Source organism: Carya illinoinensis, chromosome 5, assembly GCF_018687715.1.
Source record: "Carya illinoinensis cultivar Pawnee chromosome 5, C.illinoinensisPawnee_v1, whole genome shotgun sequence".
Taxonomy (NCBI): domain Eukaryota; kingdom Viridiplantae; phylum Streptophyta; class Magnoliopsida; order Fagales; family Juglandaceae; genus Carya; species Carya illinoinensis.
In genome coordinates, this window is record NC_056756.1 from 20,423,698 (window position 1) to 20,430,803 (window position 7,106).

Consider the following 7,106-nt stretch of genomic DNA (forward strand, 5'->3'; position numbering starts at 1 on the left):
TCTTCGATAAAGCCTATGGTGGAGATTGATTGGTGAAAATACTTTTACTTTATTTTAATTCATAGATTAAGTTTTATTGTTTAAGATTTTATGATTGAATTCCTCTATTTAATTTTGGATTTTTATAAGTTTGAGACAATTATATTAAATCTTGCTATGGTTTTTCATAAGCTATAGAGTTATGAATATATAATTGTGACTTAAACAAGTTTTTCTTGCCATTGATGTGATCTCTTGCTGCACTATTGTTTGTGAACATAGTGTCATCTTTATATCTGATATTTATTTTTATATATGAAAACTGTTGCTTGTTAAGGGTGAATAGATTCTAAAATTCAATTTGAGAAAATAGATGCATATAATGTCATATCTTTTGATTAGGGATTTGATGCTATAATTCTTAATTGTGTATATAGTTTGGATTGAAAAAGTCAGAGTATTGGATCTGATTGATGGAATCCCAATGCTTTACTTACCTTTTTATCCATGCCCTAATCTCATTTTAATTACATGCTTTAGGTAGAATTTTCATATTTTTATCATATTGTCATTTAATCTTTTTTCTTAAATTTACATATTGTAGTATTTCTTTGGACTTCATGTGGATTGACACCCTAAACTATACTATACAACCGCGTAATAGTTTGGACTTAATCAGATCCACATCGATCATTAATCATTGAAGCATCTCAAGGGTCAAGGTAAGTTGAATAAGAGGTATGCTAATGGAATACATTGAGATCTTTCCATATGTTATCCGTTACAAGCAAGGTAAGGAGAACATTGTCGTTGATACTTTATCCTAGAGGTATGTCCTTCTTATTTCTATGAGTGCCAAAATGCTTGGGTTCGAATATGTGAAAGACATGTATGCTGATGAGGCTGATTTTTCTTATGTGTATATGGCATGTGATAAGGGAGCATGATGGTTATTTGTTTAAAGAAAACAAATTGTGCGTCTAGTTCTATGCATGAGTTATTGGTGCGTGAGGCACATGGTGGGAGATTAATGGGACAATTTGGTGTTAAGAAAACTCTAGACATTTTGCATGAATATTTATTTTGGCCTAAGATGAAAACAGACGTCAATTACATTTGTTGCAGGTGCATTACATGTAGAAAGGCCAAATCTAAGATTTTACCACATGGGTTGTATACACCCTTACCTGTTACTAGTGACCCATGGTAGACATATTTATGGACTTTATTTTGGGGTTTCCTATGACAAAAAGGGGCATAGATTCTATTTTGTGGTTGTGCATTAGAAAAATGACACATTTCATTCCATGTCATAAAATTGATGATGCCACAAACATAACTGACTTGTTTTTCAGGAAGATAGTGCGACTTCATGTTGTGTCTAGGAGTATTGTTTCTTATAGGTATTTTAATTTCCTTAACTACTTTTGGAAGGTTTTGTGGGAAAAATTGGGTACTAAGCTTTTATTTTTCACTACTTGTCATCCACAGACTGACGGCCAGACTGAAAGGACTTTAACTCAGCTTTTACGTACTGTTGTTCAAAAGAATTTAAAAACTTGGGAGGATTGTTTGCCATTTATAGAGTTTGCATATAATAAGACAATGCATACTACTATTTCATATTCTCATTTTAAAATTGTTTATGGATTTAATCTATTTATTTTTTTTTAGATTTGATGCATTTACCTGTTGATGCCATAAGTACTAGCTTGGATGGACAAAAGAATGCGAAGTTAGTGAAGTCACTTAATGAGAGGGCATGGCTTCAAATTTTTCAAAATAATGAATTCCAAGTCAATAAAGGGAGAATGCGTGTCATCTTTGAATCAGGAGATTGGGTTTGGGTTCACGTGTGCAAAAAAAGATTTCCAACCCATAGAAGGACTAAGTTGCATCTTCGAGGAGATGGACCTTTCTAAATTCTTGAGAAAATTAATGATAATGCATATAGAGTGGATCTTCCTGGTGAGTATAATGTGTTTGCTACTTTCAATATTTCTGATCTTTCTCTTTTTATATAGGTGAATATTTGAGATTGAATACTTTTGAGGAGAGGAGGAATGATGGACACCAAGATAGACCGAGTCTTAAATATCCTTTACAAGTTTCAGATAGGCCAATCACAAGGTCAAGAGTTAAGAAGATTAAGGAAACTATGCAATGATTGGTGCAATCCATTTGGGACGACTCTAGCAAGAGCCTAACATTCAAGATGTGATTGAAAGAAGGATATCCAGTTTTGATCTACTTGATAGAAGTTATGGAAGATATGACTTAGAGTTATTGTTGGGGCTTATTGTTATTGAAGGTTTTCAACTTGTTTAATTCATTAAATAGGCTTTTTATTGGTTATAGAAATTAGTCTAGAATAATTGAGTTTGAGAATGCTTGGCCCATATATGTTTTATGTTTTATTAACAAAGATTTCAAGAGAGCTTTTTATTGTATGCACTTAACGGGGGCGGCACCCACATGGTTATTTTGGGAAGAATTAATTTTTTCAGCTAGTTTCGAGTGGGAAGGCCATATAATATTTGGCCAAGGGCTTTTTGGGAAGATATACTTTGGGTGCCTAGGGTTTCTTTTATTTTGGGCATATTTAAGCTTATAGCCGTGCAACACTTATTTGCTTCTTTGGTTAGAAAATTAATGATTATTTTATTGTGAGTTGAGTTTATCTCATTTTATTCTTGAATGAACTTCTGAACTTATCAAAGGTAAATTATGACCTTTGTGGTGTTCCTTCTTATAATCTGAGTTATTGAGACAGGTTTTTCAATGGGTCTAGATTTTCTATTTGGCTTAATTTTGGTTTTTTTGGGTAAGTCTTCAAGTTGATTATGGATTCAAGTGATTCCATTTAGGCAGGTTCATATCAAGTCCTCAAGAGTTTCGGACTCTAGGGTTTGGTATGAAAAATATTTTTCGAAAAACATAGGTGCACACACATGTCCACCCTCACTTTGAAACTAGGGTTTCCGTAGTAGTGTCTAATATGTCTTGCATGTATTTTTCAGATTTGTGCTAAATATATACGATTGTATTTTTGTAAGTAAACTTCCAACTTACTTTGAATAACTCTTGTATATGTATAGTAAACTTTTGTTTGTTACTTCTTTGATTGAATCTTGTTATATTGTGAAATGTTTATTTGGTTTGATATAAAGACGAAATGCCATAGTTGGATAATGATATGTTAATGTATATCTTGGATATGCCATGTTTAGGGTTTCAGTCTTAACCTAGTTATATGTTATGTGTGTTTGTTTGGATCCACGAATATGTGTAAGCATGTGAGTATGAAAGAAGATGATGAAAATCCATGTTTGGAGGACTTGGATGTTTTGGCCAAGGCTATTTTGAGGAAAATCGAATCTTTTTTGGGTTTGAAAGAGTGTATTTCATGTGTGTTTACATGTATTCATCCTATGATTGCATGTTCTAATATTTTCAAGCCATATTGTGAGATGTACATGGAGGTTTGGCTCATATGTGTTTCGGGTTGTCCATATTTGCATCAGTTAATAAGTTGCTTTGTCATGTTTCATGCAATGGAGTCTATGCTTTTCAAGGTGAAGAGTCTTAAGTAATTTTTATCACGACCCCAAATGCTAGGGCGAGGAAATGCCCTAGTGGAACTCCCTATCCATTCTGGAGTATTTAAAGTCAAGTGGAGCTGGGTCGACGAAGTATAGTCGACGGGCCTCGAAAGGTTCCTATGAAAGGATATCGAAGCGAGGTTTCAGCTAAAGCTAGTGGGTGAGTGTTACGGTGAAGGCGAAGTAAGCGAACTACGGTAAAAAGAGAATGTTTATGATATGACATAGTCACCTCGATCAAAGGGATTGATGATTGATGTGATAACTAGCGGGAAACACACGGTTCTTAGGTGAGCCGTGAGGTGTCTAGTCATGTGAATCATGAAATGAACAAGGCATTTGAGCTCTATGATATGTTATGTCATGAAATTTTATGATATGGTATGTTATGCCAAGTACAAGATTCCGAGCTTAAATGATATGAACATGTGTTAAAAAGTCTAAAAGATGAAAAGAATGTTTATGAGAAGTTTAAGTTGCATGTGTCAAAGTTCATGTTCATGCATTTGTTATAAACTGCTATTGTTTGTGGTCTGCTTATATATGCCTGTGTTATTTTTATATGTTGACTGTTTACTTGCTAAGATTTCTTGAAATCTCACTACATGGTAGAAGTAGTGACATGACTAAATGATAAAACAAAAGTGGACGGCACTCCCTCCGAAGAGGATAGTGCCTAAAATGGAGGCTAACTCTTCTGAGCCTTCTATCCACGAACTTTTGGAGTCCATTGACAAGACCCTCATTGAAGCCTTGCAACTCATTGATAGCCTTAAGCAACTCAGAAACCTAAGCAATGATCGGTTCCTTGAGAAAAGGATCAAGCCAGAGAAGCTTTAGTCTTTTGGTGTTTATCTCCTAATGGATCTTTGGAAATGAGGCAAGCTGGAGCATGATTTGGTGATAGTATTTTGAGGGTATTTTGGGAAAAACAATCTTTTGGATGATCCCTTGTTTTGGAGAAATGATCTCAAACTATTAATTCTTTTGGAAACTTGTTTATGAAAGTATTATCTTTTGGGATTTTACATTGGTACTTTAATTATTTGCCACCGTCCTTAAGTAGTTTTAGAATTTTTCCGTTGTGATTTACTGCATATTGCTAGATTATATGGGAATTTCATCTTAATTGTCATGTATGAGGGGTACGTAACCTTGTATTGCATATCCCGACACTTCAATCACCATCCAATCCCAAGTGGGGGTTGGGGGCGTCACACTTCATTTCACTAAAAAAAATTTAGTGAACGACATCAATTCTTCGCGATTGGATCAATAATCAATATCTCTATCACAATTGACGACTTCAATCGAATAAATAATATATATATTGACATGTGCTAAATTTTCGTTAAGTACTTCCTCTAGAGGCTATTCTTGAGGCTTTCCCTAATCACCTTATCAACAACTTTTTACTTGGTTAATCAACCTGCACTGAAATTCTATCAAGTACTCACTTTAAGGCTATTACTGAGGTTTTTTTTTATCACCTTATCAGTGACTTAACAAATGACCAAAATTTTTATTTGAGTATTACTATAACACCAATTTTCTAGGTGTCCTTAGAATTTCCTACGTTATGCATGTTGACTATGAGATTGCTTTTCCTAGGTTTCTCTTAATTCCATTCTAGTCACATGTTCTCTAAATTTCTCCAGAGATAAACATTTGGTCATGGGATCTGCTACCATCTCGGTTGAGGAAATAAAATTAACCTTGACCTCACCTCTTTCCACAATATCTAAAATATAATGATAATGCACATCAATGTATTTTTCCTTGGAATTCTGTGTTTCATTTTTTATCAATGAGATGATAGACTGATTATCACAAAACACATTGATTGGTTATGTGGATGTATCCAAATTTAAACTTTCAATAAAACATTTCATCCACACTGTATTACTCATAACATTACTACAAGCAATATATTTTACTTCCATAGTAGATTTAGCAACACAGCCTCGTTTCTTACTCAACCAAGAAATTGTTGTTCCACCAAACAGAAATGTATGTCTAGATGTAGATTTTCTATCATCTACATCACTTCCAAAATTAACATCACTGTAGCTGATTAATTTTAGATCACTGATCCGAAAGCATAATTTTAAATTTTTGGTACCTTGTAAATATCTTAATATACACTTCACTACTTGCCAATGTGCCTTATCTGAATTATATTGATACCTGCTTACCAATCCTACTACATGACAAATATCTTGTCTTGTACTTGTCATTGCAAATATGAGGCTTCCCATAGCTTGAGCACAAGGAACATTAAACATTTCACTTATTTATTCCTCATTTTTTAGGCATATACTTCTATTTAAAGTATGACCTTTGTAAACATGTGTACTTAAGAATTTACAATTTTCCATACCAAATCTTCTAAGTACTTTTTCTAGATATTTTTCTTGATCTAAATACAATATATTTGAATTTCTATCTCTAGAAATTCTTATACTAAGAACATAGGCAGCTTCACCCACGTCCTTCATTTAAAATTTAGATTTCAAGAATTCTTTTGTTTCATTCATCATATTTAGACAATTACTTGCCAACAATATATCATCAACATATAATGATAATAATGTTAATTTATTATCATTTATTCATACACAGTGATCTAATGGACTCATTTCATATCTCATTTCTAAAATGGCTTGGTAAAATTTCAAGTATCACTGTCTTGAAGATTGTTTAAGTCCATATAGTGACTTATTCAACTTGTAGACTTTTTTTCATATCCTTTAATTTGGAATCCTTCTGGTTGAATAATAAAGAAATTTTCTTTTAATTCACCATTAAGAAAACCTGTCTTTATATCTAACTGATGTAATTCCAAATTCATCCTGGCAACAACAGACATGATAATCCTTATGAATGTGAACTTCGCCAAAGGCGAATCTACAAAGTCTACACTTGGTTGTTTGGTATATCCCTTGGTCACTAACCTTATTTTATATCTTTCCAAACTACCACTAACTTATTTTTGTTTTCGATTCTATTTCATATTTCATGGTCTCAAGCCATTTATCTGAATCGATACTATTGATTGCCTCAGCAAAATTTTTAGGATTATTTTTTAAATTTTCCAAATTAGTATTTAGTGCATAATGATCTTGAAATAATATAGATGGTCATCTAGTTCTTTTACTCCTACTATCTCCAACATCAATTCTTGAAAATTGATTTTCATCTGACTTTTTTTTTATTCTTATTATTTAGTATTTGAATAATATCAGAATTTTCATTGTTAGTCTATGTGGAGATCTGTTGATTCTCTAAATTTAATAAATCTATTTGATCAACTGGAGTAATTAGGTTTATATCTTCCAAGAAAATGATATCCTTACTTTTTATCAATTCTTTTTCACAATGATAAAATTTGTAGCCACTTCCGTTTTCTACATACCCAATAAACCTACATTTCCAGATTTTACTTTTTAATTTATCCTTTAATGGCATTGGGATAAGCACTTATGTCTTACAACCCCACACTTTGAGTTTATTTAAATCTGGTTT